Below are 14,370 nucleotides of genomic sequence, written 5' to 3'. Positions count from 1 at the left end.
CCAGTGAAATTGTTCATCCAACCTTCAGATAACGTTTATGGTTTCCAAACTATTTCACACGTATGCTACACTTTGCTTCCCATTAACACTTCCAAACTGCTTATTGCCCATGTCTTCTCACCCTTGCTTCAGTGCCTGTGTTAACAAGCTTGGAGCAGCCAGAGCCTGTGATGAGTAGAAATGGGACTTGTACCTGCACCAAAAAAAGCATCTAAAACATGTTTCTGTGTTCACAGACTTTGAGTGTCCCCTTCCCACTTTGAGCACAGTCCTTCTCATCCCCTCTGGAGAACAGGGATGCAGTGCAATGACTCAGAGAGTTTCAGAAGCATTTGGCAGGTAGAGCACAACTGAAAGCTAAACATTCTGCATTAAACACACTATTTTGACATACACAGCTTCTATGTGATGAAGAAAATGCATCCAAAACCACCCCGAAGGCCTGAAGTTGTCCAGCATATATGACACAGGCAATGCTTTGCTACAGCTTTTCCAAGAAACACTTTGTGCAGTACATGTCAGTTAGCAATTTTTACTTCCATCATTTACCTTTTCTCCAGCCAGCCATTATCCTGTGATTGCTGATGCTCTGCAACAGGCTCAGGTGCTCCTGTAGCAGCATGTGGCCAAAAAAACAATTGGTAGGAGAAAGTGGCATTCACCAGCTGCAGCTTCTATCTGCTCTTTTGTAGTTACTCTTTTACAAAAAGACTGTATTTACCCATACAGGCAAGAAATCACAGGAGATGAGAGTTCTGTGGCAGTAAAATAAAGCAACAAAGTAAATGCCACGAAGAGATCCTTCTCCTGAATCCATAGTGCCCTTCATCACAGCATGAGAGCAGAAATTGAGCTTCACGACTGAATTTTAAAAATAGAAAGGTAACAAGCTTCCAACCCCAAAGTGCTGTGCTCTGCTTCCGATGCCATTTCAGGCCCTGGGAGTGCTCTCAAAGAGCACACAGCTCCACTGGGAAAAGGTGAAAAATGCCTTCCTACATAATATGTTGTCTGAACTAAGAGAATTATTTATGGTTGCTACATTTATTATACATTATTATAAACTGCAAGCTGTTATGAACTATGAAATGTTTATCATTTCACTGGATGCAAAATAATTTAGTTATTTATAGGAAAGTGTTGATAATGTTAGACTGAATATATATGTTTTAAGAGTAAACTTTCCCTATTAAACATGTGCAAAGATAAATGCAATCTACAGCACTGTATGATACATTTTCACATTTTAGCCTCTAATCTTTTCCCCCTGGGCAGTACCTGTTCTTGCTGAAAACTACTGAAGCATTCTTCTCTACCATTTGTGAAGTGCCTTTTCTTTCATGTTTGAGAATGTGGGAAAACCACATGATAGATCGTGCAGAAACTCCCCAAACCCCCTCCCTTCTACCTAATCTGCAGCACAAGGATGTCTTTATATATATATATATATATATATATGTATGTATAAAATCCTTCAGCACATCTGATTTTCTACAGAAGCGAAGAATCATTTCTTCAGAACTGTGCCCATCTCCTCCCACAAATGGCTTTCAAGCAGGGCTTTGAATTTTCCTTTTAAAATTATGTTCACTAAGGAGAGAGGGGAGATGGGAAGAGAAAAGGACACTGAGAAAAGGCTGAAGGGAGGAGCTGTTAAACTGATCTAATATACAAGCACAGCAGCAAGGATCCTCATCTCCATCAGTATTTCTGCTTTATGAAATACAATTTCCAAATGCTTTATATTAGGCCTAATAGGTCAACTGGATGTAGAATAGCTCCTGCAAATTGATAGCATCCAATAATTGCTCATGCGCTTATTACCTGCAGAACCTGCAGTGCCCTTGCATTTCTCAGTGCTGGGAAGTCTCAGGATGACAAGCTACTTATGTCATTTTAAATATTTAAGTTAGTCTAGGGAAACTTCAGACCCATTCAACATTTAAGAGACTTTTTAATTTACTTCTAAGGTAGGAGACAGAACAAAAATGCTTTACACACATTTTGCACTGCCCCGTCTTTTGTCCACCTCTCACTTGCACCAATCTGAGTGTGCCAAGAGACAAAGCTACTCCCTGGCTAATAGCTGTGAGATCAGCCCAGGGGCAGCACAGGGAAAATTCAGGTTCCAGCTGAACCTTAAATAAACCACAATAGACATCTTTCTGCACACAGGTCAAACAGTGCAATATCAAGTGACATTCTGTGCTATAGGTGTTTTCACCTCAATGGTGCAGTGAGCACTCATGCTGCTTTGGGATGCATGAGGCACCAAGGTTTGGATCTATCACTCTTGATAATTCACTATGAAACAACAAATTAGATTCTGCACTTTTCACAATGGAAACACACAATCACCGTGTGAGGAGAAATCTTTTTGTGTTCTTAAAACCCAAGAAAATAAACCAACCATTCAACCAAAAAAATCCCCAAAAAACCCTGTGCTTTAGTTGCTTCTCAAGTAGTGGAACATCTCTCTTTCTTCAAACCTTAGGTGCCCGCCAGACAACACACAGGCAGCAGATTAAACTGTAACTGAAAACCTCTGAGTGCAAACCGAGTGTTTCGTTCCACAGTCAGAAACCAGGTTACTGACTCCAGCTCTTTTATTCTTCCTTGCACTCCACTTGCTTCACACAACAGGTCATTCCGTGCCTTTCCCTTCTGATTTTGGGTAATTGAGCTCACTGCTCTTGCCATGCTCCCCTGCCAAGTAATGCCAGGCACCAGCCCATCACCAGTGGGACCAGCAGCCGTGGCACAGGCACATTCCCACACTCATGTGTGGATTCACCAGCCCAGCCAACCTGCAGTACAAACACCAAAGGCAGCACTGAGCAAACAGAGCCTGGAAGTTTTCAGTAACCAGAACAAGCAGATGCCTCAAAAACTCACCATACCCATTGCAGAGTATCCACGGTCAGCACCTTTATACCCTCAAATTGGCAAGACATCCTTGAGAACCACCTCATGTGCCTACTTGTTCTGTTTTGTCTGCAATTATGATGACTACAGGTGTCTAAATGGAGCAGCTTTCCAAACTAGAATTAGGAAGGTTTGGAAAGGCTCAATTTCATAATGTGACTCTTGCAAAAGAAAGAAGAGTCCTACAGAGCTTCCAGCTCCTGCCTTTAAACTGCCAACAGCTCCTGCCTTTAACCTGCTGGTTGGGCACTACGTGCCCAAAGGATGCCATACACAGACTTCCCTACTTCATGCTGCCTGCTGGGTGGCACAACTCCTCCCTAGAAATGCTCTTTCCTTCCCCAGACATGGATGCCACCAGCTCTGGGAAGGTAAAAACCTCATGGCCACAAATTCAGCTGTGCCTCTTCTCAGAGAATAGCCCATGGGAAGAAAAATCAAGCCCTTCCCACATTTCCTTTCAGAGCAGAAGATGGAAAAGCCATGCTGCATGGATATGGACACACTGGGATCTGGCTTCTCTGCAGGAGAGGATGGACATCTCTCACCAGCCACCCTCAAAAAGTCATTTTGAATCTGGTGAGACAGTTGGAAGGATCACAGAGCACCTACCAGCCAGCCCAGCACACTTTCCTATAGCAGGCATAAGCGATTTTGGGAGAAAAAAAAAAAAAATTAAAACCCCCAAAGATTAAGAGGAAAAACACAACTGAAGTAACACAACAAAGAAGCCTGAATTTTAAGGCAGTGAAGCCAAGGTGGCAACTTGGAAACAATTTGCTTAAAAATGTAACAGACATTTATACACAGTGTCTGTCTACAAGACAGGATGAAAGCACTTGTTACATCACACCCTGTAAGTATCACAGTCCTTTTTGCTGATAAAGGAGCAGTTACATTCACTTCTGAATCATGGTCATTTGGCCACAAGTTTTCAACATATTTATACTCTTTCTTTTTTTAGAAGAGCTGGGTAATCAGAGCAGCTATGGCCAACTTGACCCTTTGTACCTGTAAGAAGACTCAAAGGAATTTGCAAGACTTAACTATAAGGCAAATCTTTATTTCAGGCTTCAACTGTATTTTAATTTGTGACTCATGAATTATATTATTCAACAATTCACATGAAAAATAATAGCTATCATATTACTTGCTGGAATAAGAGTGGATCGCTGCTTTTTAGAGTTTATTCAAACTGGCAACTAATAATATTTTCCATTTGTCAAAAATCTCCAAAGCACAATGAATTTTCAATTTATTATATTTAACATTCAGTGAGGGAGGACGTTGTCGCTTTCAGCACTAAAATCCCAAACAGAGAAAGTAAAACAAATCACTTCATCTAGAAAGCAAACAAACAATTACATGGAGGAACAACGCCAAAAAGGAAACCAAGCAGCTGCGTTTGCCAGCCCTTATTAACAGCAGAAATAACACCTTATTTCATTTTCTGAGAGTGACTTGTTATCACCTGAAAAACAAAACAAAGTCTATTAGTTTACAAATGAAAAGTGTCATACCATCAAAGTGATATTCCAGCAGAAAAATACTTGGCACTGAACTATCAGGCGTTCTCAGCACAAGAATCACAGATCCTAATAATCCCAAGAAGGTTGTGGGTCCCAGCCATCAGCAAAAGGAGTCATTAAAGGTTACTTTTACTACAAAGCCCTGTTAGAAACACACGTATTCTTGTGGTAATCACAGACTCGTTTAGGTTGGAAAAGACCTTCAAGATCACTGAGTCCAACATTAACCAAGCACTGCCAAGTCCACCTCTAAACCATGTCCCCAAGTGCTACATCTCTACACCCTTTAAATACATCCAGGGATAGAGCATGAAGGATTTGAAACAAGTTTAAGAGCCATGCTGAGGTTTTTTTATTATTCCATTTAAAAATCTCACTCAACAAACAACAGAAAACACCACACACTAAGACCTAACAGCTAACACCAGCTCTGATTTAATTTTACTTTTGCCAAATCATATTCAGCACCATAATTCAGGGTTGAATTATGAACCAGTAGGAACTACTTGAAGTCTAGAGCTGCCTTCTTTAGATGGTAATGAAACCCAAGCCAGGTGCTGTGTTCAGGAACACATCATCACAGCTTGCACCCAACAGCTACAACACACTGCAAAATCAGTCTACAAGTGGGAGACTTTTTGTAAGCTCCAATACAAAGGGGAGGCACCAAATGCCATTAACTACTCAGTCATGAGATGCTTGTTTAACCCCCCCCTTGCAGTCCAAGCAGAGCCCTACTGTATTAGTCCAATTGTGAACAACAAATCTCACTACTTAATATGCAAATTCCCTTGGTCAGTCTTCCATAGAAGCACCATGAAAGCAGTTATTGTAACGTCAAATTAGACATGTGATATGCAGCACTGCACAGCACTCTAAAGAAAATATTTAAGAAACTGTTGTCCAGTTACTGAGAGCAGAGGTTGAGCACAATATTTGGCTTTCTCAAAGTTAATGAAGCTCCAGCACTGCATCAAACGCTGCAGGAGGAATTGATATTTTTAATAATCTCCTCTTCTAGCACGTCAATCAAACATGCAGCCCTATTTCCACTTGTTCCTATTATCACTGCTGGGTGATAGGGGCAGCAGTAAAGAAGACAAATTTCAAACAGAATCAATGTCTTTTATAACAAAGAAGGGCGATAAGAACTCCAGCAGGCAGGCGAACATCGTGTCAAGGAGAGCGCAGCAGCAATCAGACAGCTGCAGCCAAAAGGCCTAATCTGTAATGACTTGTCATGCCCATGCTTCTAGACACTGTATTTCCTGCTCTTTCCTTATTCCACACAAATAACTGTCTCACTGAACTTTAACAAGCAAGACAAAGTAATATGCAACTTCTAATAGGGGTAAGAGTTTGCCAGGAGAGAATGAACAGGCTCCTCCTTTTCCTTCTCACTGGTCCCCTTGGAAGAAGGAAAAGAAATTGAGGAAGAGCCCTCCAGAAAGCACTTGCCTGTGGGGATGGAAGCTGGCAATCCTGATTTTGCTAAACTGAATACACCTGATAAGCTGTTAAACCTTATGTACCAACACAAGTGCAGAGTTTTCCAGCAGTTAACTCCAAACCCAAAGCTGTTCTGAACACACAACTGAAGAAGTCACATAATCTGGAAGTGACTGGAGAACAGCCACTTGCCTGGTCTTACCATCCTGCAGGAACTCAGTCACCTTCGACAGGGCAAGAAGAGATGTGGTGCTTGGCTCCTGAAAGCCAGGAATATCAGGTGGGAGACAGCTGAGCTAAAGATATGAAGTGGGGAAAACCCATGTCTACAAACCATTTAATGATCATCTTTCATTCTTCTTTGTATCTCCTTTAATGAATCCCCAATAAATCCATGTCACCATCCAGGACACCCATCACAATTTGGCTGGGCTATAACACACTGAGCAACCAGACAGGAACTTTTTCCTATCTATGACAAGCAATATTCTGTTGAAACGAAAACTTGCTAAAAAGAGCAGCGATAATGAAACAGCTGGTACCAATCTGCAAAGACCATTTCATTTCCAGCAGGATGGGCAGAGCAGCATCTGTTAAATTCTTGGTAAGGAACAGACTCTTCCTGCTTCTGTCAATGCAAACAGAAACACGTAATAGGCTGGTATTTTTGATTAGCTCAATCTCACACATGGAGACACACCTGAGGATATACATCAGCTCTCCGGATACACACAAGCATCTTGACCTTGAAAAATACCCATAGTAAGAAACAAAGAAAGCACACGTGGCCAGGACACACCGTCAGCTCCGCTGAGTAGCGGAGAAGTAACGGGAAGTGCCGGCGATTGACAAAAAGGCTGAGGAGAATACAGGGATGTGACAAATCCTCATCTCAACTCCAGTGATACAATTGAGCACGATTTCTCCACTCCCCACAGCACTGCAATAGATCGAGACCGGGATGAATCAGACTTGAGATTTGGCTCCCACTTTCACACAGCATCACACAGTGCTACTACTGTCTAATCAATCTCCTGACCACTCGTAATTCTCCAGGAAGCTTTTCCTTTCTGGGAAAAGACAAAGCCCACCACAAAATAAGTCAGTCATCAGCAGTGCTGTGGTTAGAACCGCGATGTTTCTGTTCCAAAACACCTTCCTAGGATTTATAAATATTCTGGCCCTGCTCATTGACAGCAATCTGAAAGCGAAAACACCAGGTAAGGTCACAGCCCCAGAGCTGGAGGAAATGAGCCTTATTTGGGGAGCAGGAATAAGTCATCTTTCTGCACAGGTCTAGTCTCCAAATCACATTCACTTGAGCTTCAGCTGGCTCACTTGCTGATGCCTTAAGACAGAAGCTCCCTTGAGAGGGCAAGTCAGATTTCATACTTGGTGTGGACATGTTTGCAGAATTCATAAAGCTCAGAATTCGTGCAGGCTGGACTTTGACATCTGGGGAGTCAGATTTATAGAAGATATTCTGAGGTTCTTTCAGTTTAACCTAACCCCCCTTTTTTTCTTGTGGAGAGGCAGGAACAGATACGTAACGTTACAAAACAGGCTATTGCACACTGTAGCTGATTGTTTAAGACAGTCCTAAGAAGCTCATAATTCAACTGAAATTTCATCGCTTCTCACTTCAGCGAGACAACCTTAAGGAACATTATCCTTAGAGCATGAATCAACACGAGCCAGCTGACACGCATTTCACATCTCTTACATCTTGAAACCCCAGCTGCTGTTGTAATGCACCAAGCACAATGGGTTATTTAACCCCAGAGCAGCAGTGGGCTGTGCCACCGAAGCGCCACGCAGGAACGCACTCCCAGCAAGTCCTCCCGGGACAGTATTGTGTGCACAACCTGGACAGAGACTGCCCACCTCATGTGCTGCTACTGGGTGTGTAATCTGACTGTTTCACCATATCAGTCAAACTCTGATAATGGTTCTTTTTCCCCATCTCATTCATTCGATACCACAGGCAAGACAAGGGCGAGGAAATTAAACTGAGGCTATTTCTGTGACATGATCTCACCACATAACACCTGGCTACCAAAGCAGATCTCAGGACAAACATCAGCAGAGCTTTTAATGCTATTTTTCCCCTCAAGATTTTTTGGGTATGTGACGATTCCTGCCACTCTCTCTTTGACTGATCCATTCCACACAACACTTCTGTGATTTTTTACTAGTTGTTTAGTCTGCTTAGTACAGATGCATTCTAGGTAACTCCCTTCTTCCCCTTTTTTTCTAATAGAGAAAAGAAGACTCATACTAGTCAAAGCTATAATATTCCTTTGAATGACAATGATGTGATTAAATTCAAGGGAGGTCGTGGAGTCTCCCTCTCTGGAGAAATTCCAAACCCACCTGGACACATTTCTGTGTCATCCTCTCCAGGTGACCCTGCCTTGGCAGGGGGTTGGACTGCATAATTTCCAGAGGTCCCTCCCAGCACCAACTATTCTGTGATTCTGTGAAATCCCACACAGTTCTTAGCAGCTGGACTTACTGGTATTTCTATGAACTCTGTATCTGGCATTAATCAGCAGATGATTGTTTCAGATACAATTGTGAGTGCTGCATTTTTTTACATAATGGAATGACAGCAAAGTCACTGATATAACAGAACACCCATCAGCTGGGACATCCGAAATAAAAACAGACTGATAAATAATATCCCTTAAGGCACAAGGGAAAACACAGCCCTATGTCAGCAATTTTCATCCTGAAATCTGTGGACCCTGCACGTGTAAGGACTACTTATAAGTCAAGTGTCCTGTTGGTAGGCTGACTTTAAATGACTATAAAGCATATACAGCTCAGCTGGAGAACATCAGGGGTTCACAAACCTACAAACGTAGAAAAAGCAATCATTCGGGCATTTAGGTAGAGAAAAATATGAGGGTAAAGGCCTCTCACACTGCAGCAGCGTTCCCACACAGGCTTTGCTCCCTAAGTAGGTGTGCACTTGCACATGGGTGCTGCTCCAGCACTTCAAGTCGGTGGAAATCGATCACTTAGCATGGGAGACTTAGGCTGGAGGAAAGCATCCATCCTCCTCGGCGAGAATGAAAAGGAAAACAAACCCCAAACCCGCAGCAGCGCCAGGATCTAAGTGAAACGAAGAATCGTTTTCCGCACACCACAAGGCGCTGAGCCCAAGGAAAACAAACTTTAGGAGCCCCAGGCAGGCCCTCTCCCCAGCCTGTCTTTATTTCGCCAGCCGCTTGTCCCGGGGCCGCGCCGTGGAGCCCGGGCACTGCTCCCCCAGCACTGACCACCGACACAGCCCTCCCGACGCCCCGACACTGATCCCCCGACCCTGAATGTCCCCCGGCAGAGCCCCCGACCGGTCGGGGCCGTGGGTGCGGGGTGGGGGCTCTGCCCGTCGGGGCCATCCCGCCGAGCTCCTGCACGGCCCCGTCGCCCCGGGAAAGTTCGGGCGCCGGGGGAGCAGCCGGGGGAGCAGCTGGAGGAAAAGCAGGGGGAGAAGCAGGGGGGGCGGCCGGACGCGGCGCCCCGAGGCCGGCGAAGGCAGCGCGTCTCCCCCGCCCGCCGCAGGCCCCGGCCCGCAGCGCCCGCCCCGGGGTCCCCCCGCGGGGCCCCCCCCAAGCCCAGCCCCGGCGCTCACCTCCGGTGCCGTCCGAGTTCTCGTTGAGGCTGCCCGAGGAGTCGTGGTGGGAGCCCACACACCGCCCATGGGGCCCGCAGACCCGCCGCCGAGCCGCCCCCCGCCCCCCTCCCCTGCACCGATCTCCGCCGCCGGCCGGGCAGGCGCGATGGCTGCGGAGCCGCCTCCCCGCTCGGCAACACCGCCCCCGAGGCGCGGCCTCCGCCCGCCGCCCGGCCCCGCCTGCGGCCCGCGGGCCCGCCCCGGCACCCGCGCCGGCGTGGGCACCGGCACCGGCATCGGCATCGGCATCGCACCGGCATCGCCATCGCCATCGCACCGGCACCGGCACCGGCACCAACCCCCGCCCGGCAGCGTCGGCGGGATGCGGGACCACCCGCGGGGTGCGGGGGTCGGCGAGGCCGGGTCACTGGGTCCGTGGGTTTATTTCCGAGATGTGTTTATTTCCTTCTTAGAGTGCAACCTACGGCTTTCCCCCTGCTTTCCTGTGCTGTTTGTCCCATCCCTGGAAGTGTGCCCCATCCCTGGAAGTGTTTGTGCCCCATCCCTCGAAGTGTTCAAGGCCAGGTTGGATGGAGCTCTGAGCAACCTGGTCTACTGGAAGGTGTCCCTGCCCGTGGCAGGGGGTTGCAGCAAGATGAGCTTTAGGGTCCCTTCCAACCCAAACCATTCAATGATTCTATGGTTTGTGTCTGCACATGAAGAGAAAGTCTGCACACACTCAGAGATAAACCTCTGTCCTACTAATCATCCAACCACCTCTGTGCTCTCAGATTGTCCCTTTAAAATAAAAATTTAGCAAAATCAGTGCTTCTTGGTCAATCTGACCAAACAGACTTCAGTTCTCTGAGAAGAAGGATTTGACTTTTATGCACTTAATGCCTAGCTGGGTTATCTGATTTCAGTAGCAATCCCGCTGTGGGATCAGGGAGTTATGGTTCGTACACTATCAGATGCACTGTAGCTCCTTGAAACGATCAGCAATAAGTCAGAACATTGAAAAATGGAAGCAGACAGTGCAAAAAATAAAGCATGGTAACAGACTGTGCTCTGGGTTCCCCACACGCTCTGCTATATGCAGCAGTTTAATGTTCTGATACACAGAGCAGCAGAAAACAAAACTCAAGCTGAGCATATTTTTCCTCCATAAAGATGACATTGCAAATGGTTTTTTTTAGACTTAAAATAGCATAGCTGTTTGTGGAGTTTATAGTCACTGTGGTGAAAAGAACGGATGGACAAAGCCGTTTCTCTACCATTAATTTCCCTACATAATCTTCATACCAAAAGCCCAGCCAGCCTTTGGGAAGGCTCTTGTGTTGATAATTAAAATCCCAAATGTATGAGATAAGCTGAGTGCCAAATGCCGAGCACTTTGTCATCTGAGAACAAAAAAGCGCAGAGCTCATCTGCTTTATTGGGTCCAAATGGGGAGGTCAGGAGTGGTAAGAAAGTCTAAAGAATGATTATTAGAGTTTGAACTCAGGACCACTAATTACAAGAAATGCAAAAATTCCTTGTCTGTGCAGACATTTAGACCAGATAAATGAAACACACAGAGCTCAGTTGTTTTCTTTTCAGATTTTATCTGAAAGCCACATGGGGGTTTGCCTGAATATACACAGGTGTAATAAAAGATATCATAGAATCACAGAATCATTGAGGTTGGAAAAGAGCTCCAAGATCAACCTGTGACCGATCCCCACCTTGTCAACTGGATCAGAGCACTGACTGCCACATCCCACCATTCGTCAAACATCTCCAGGGATGGTGACTCCACCACCTCCCTGGGCAGCCCCTTCCAATGCCAGAGATACATCATATATGTATTGGGTGAGACTGAATGTAATTTGTTACAAAATGTAGAAACACGGAAGATGGTTTAGTATGTTTACAAATTTTCCTAGGAGTAGGTGCTGATGTGAGTATATCATCATCAGAGTTCAGCAACTCTGCAGGGAAATCATGGATTGCAGTGAGGCCCTTGGGTTGCGTACTGGGAGGGCTTCTGGACAGCATGCTGCCCAGTGAGATCCCAAAAATGCCCATCTGTGAGGCGAAGGGGGTGTGTGTGAGTTGATACAACGTGACTCTGTTCCATAATAGGGTGGCTGCAGGACCGCGGGCCGGCGTGGGAAAGTATGTCCCCACCGAGACAGCAGTCTGCTCGTGGAGCCTTGGAATAACACATCAGTGCTTGTTTTTCTGCGTGTTTGGTACTGAACTCTTTCATTAGATACCTCCTTGCTCTCACACACAGCGTATATAGTACATATGTGTGTATCTATGTGTATATGAACGCTCAAGATGGGCCAAAGTCAATATTTACCCTGTGAATCAGGAGGCACTTGCAATGTACTAATAAAGTAGCAACAGCAAACTGAGACTTTTTCTAAATGGATAATTTATTTTGAAGGTTATGTTCCTCCTCAAAATAAGTTTCACAGGAGGCAAGCACAATTTCTGCCCTCCAATCTTAGCTCTTCTCCAGACACTCGCTGTGACCTAGGACAAGACACATAAGCTCAGCTGCTCTATTTCTATTGGTAGATTAGAGTTTGTCTACACATCTCTTGGGAGTACGGCCAGGATTAATTAATTCTTACTCTTTATTACTTGCTAACTGCCTGCAGTGCATGAGATGTAAAACACTGTACATCAAAAGTGCCTTTTCACAGATTAATGGTGTAATGAGTTGACTATTTCATATAGGTACCACTGCCCTATATGGTTGGAAATGATTATTTGAGGGCAACAAACCCTAAATTGCCAACAGCTGAAGGATTTTCTTTTGGCACAAATCCTGCTGAACTGTGTGTTGTACTGGGAGCACCAGAACAATGGGGTTTTTGGCCAAGGAATGCAGCAGTAGATCCCCATGTACATTATATTGGAGCAAGTCCAGGGGAGGCCAGCAAGTTGATTAGAGGGATGTAGCACCTTTCCCACAAGGAAAGGCTGAGAGAATTAGGATTTTTCAGCCTGGAAAAGAGAAGGCTTTGGGGTGACCTGATTGTGGCCCTCCAGTACCTGAAGGGATACTGCAAGAAGGATGGAGAGAGGCTATTTCCAAAGGCCTGGAGTGACAGGACAAGGGGAAATGACTTCAAACTGACATAGAGTAGGTTTAGGTATCAGGAAGAAACTCTTTATTGTGAAGCTGGTGAGGCCCTGGCACAGGTTGCCCAGAGAAGCTGTGGCTGCCCCATCCCTGGAAGTCTTCAAGTCCAGGTTGGAACAGGGCTAGGAGCAACCTGGTCTAGTGGAAGGTGTCCCTGTCCCTCCTTCTAGTGGACAGGGAGTTAGAACTATATGATCCTTAAAATCCCTTTGAACCCAGGATATTTTATGTTCTATGATTGTCAGTATTATTTCCTGTATACTCCTATATATTAAAATATTTTATATCCTTCACTAGTTTTTCTCTCCAACTGGGATCTCACTGCTTGCTCTCAGTCAATGGTGGTGGGTTTTGCCATCACATGATGATACAGTGTGATCAATCTCTGTTCTCTGATGAGTCAGCTTTGTGTGGGAACAAGTATGAGATGCTGACAAATTGCATCAGCACTGAAACTTCTGTCTCAGGCATCAACATTTTGATTTTTATCAGTGCTACCCAGGGCCATAGTATCAAAGTCTTCACCTTTTAAGTGAAAGTCTTCTCAGATCTCTTTCATCCTCCTTTTGACAGATGGGAAAGAGAGACATGACTGATGAGGTTATTTGCCGAAAGTCCCACAGGAAGCAGAAGCAGGAAAGAACCGTGGAGTCCAACCACTGATCTTCCTCCTCAGAGAATCTGAAGAAATGTAGCAAGTTGCTATTTTCAGATTTACTTCCACATGGCTCTTCCTGAAAGCTAATGAGGCTGCAGCCTCATTTTCAAAGGCGACATGATGGAGGTTTCCCTGACTCCATATGATGCACAGTACTTCTGTTTAGATGCGGTTTTGAGGAATGCTGGCTCCCATTCCAGAATTTCCAACAGCAAATTTTAGCCTGATTCCAAGCTAATATAATCCATCCCCTAAAAAGCCATACCAAAGCGACTGGTATCCATCTCCACCACCACAGTGCTGTGTCAAAATTATGTTAAACTGGGCGGGCAGAGTTTGTTTTCCTGGAATGACCAAGGGAAAGAATTCTACTACACAGAGGAATCCCTGTGGCTGAGGAACCCATCAGACATCAGGAGCTGGCCAACTATGAAGAGAATTAGCGTCTGCCAAGTCCTGCTTGTGCCTCCCTGTGCCCTCTGGTAGTGTGTGTCCTTCAGCACATCTCCAGGAGCCCAAACACATTGCTCCGAATGCCTTGGCACCCACCTCTTCTGCAGGAAATGCTGGGATGGGAAGTTTGAGCTTCTGAGGGAATTTCCATCAGCTGGAGAGAATATTGCTGTGGAGAACAATGTTATGCTTCTCTCCTGACCTCTGCAAAGCCCCATACCTACTCCTGTGGACTACTTTGGCAGGTTCTTTATCTCGTCTCTGTTAATATCAGAGGGAACAGTGATGCTTCCTCTCGCTTTTATGTGTTTCTGCAGAGCTCTGTAGTTTTGATCTTCAATTGCTGTAGAAAAAGGGTCACTGAAAAGGCTAAAAATTGCTATTTAATGTGCAGCATCAGAGGTGCTGGTAGGAATCTCTAGGGGTGGTGGATTCTGCTGCAGGACACCCTGTTTGGAGGGGGCTTGGATCAACATGGTCTAGTGGAAGGTGTCTCTGCTCATGGCAGGGGTATTGGAACAAGATGACCTTTAAGTTCCCCCCCAACCCAGGCCATTATATGATTCTATGATTTATTGCTTTGTCACATCAGGGAGGA

The 14,370-nt window shown here is 45.4% G+C and overlaps 1 protein-coding gene and 1 long non-coding RNA gene across 9 annotated transcripts in view; one reads left to right on the top strand and one right to left on the bottom strand.

Moving 5' to 3' along the window:
* Positions 1–9,661, bottom strand: part of UBTD2 (ubiquitin domain containing 2) — a 48,386-nt gene extending 38,725 nt beyond the window's left edge. Inside the window, exon 1 of the mRNA XM_050312516.1 lies at positions 9,541–9,661. The gene's annotated coding sequence lies outside the window, so the exon portion shown is untranslated. The remainder of the gene's footprint in view (positions 1–9,540) is intronic.
* Positions 1–14,370, top strand: part of LOC126638554 (uncharacterized) — a 1,011,613-nt gene that overhangs the window by 881,942 nt on the left and 115,301 nt on the right. The window contains exon 1 of one of the 8 annotated variants that reach the window (XR_007628621.1): positions 12,789–12,809. The exons of the other annotated variants lie outside the window; for them this stretch is intronic. This is a non-coding gene — a long non-coding RNA (uncharacterized LOC126638554). Of the gene's footprint in view, positions 1–12,788; positions 12,810–14,370 lie in introns of those variants that run through there. 8 annotated transcript variants of the gene reach the window in all.

This window comes from Myiozetetes cayanensis, unplaced genomic scaffold (genome assembly GCF_022539395.1).
Source record: "Myiozetetes cayanensis isolate MyiCay16 unplaced genomic scaffold, myiCay2020 scf17, whole genome shotgun sequence".
Classification (NCBI taxonomy): domain Eukaryota; kingdom Metazoa; phylum Chordata; class Aves; order Passeriformes; family Tyrannidae; genus Myiozetetes; species Myiozetetes cayanensis.
This window is presented reverse-complemented; position numbering and strand designations above follow the sequence as displayed.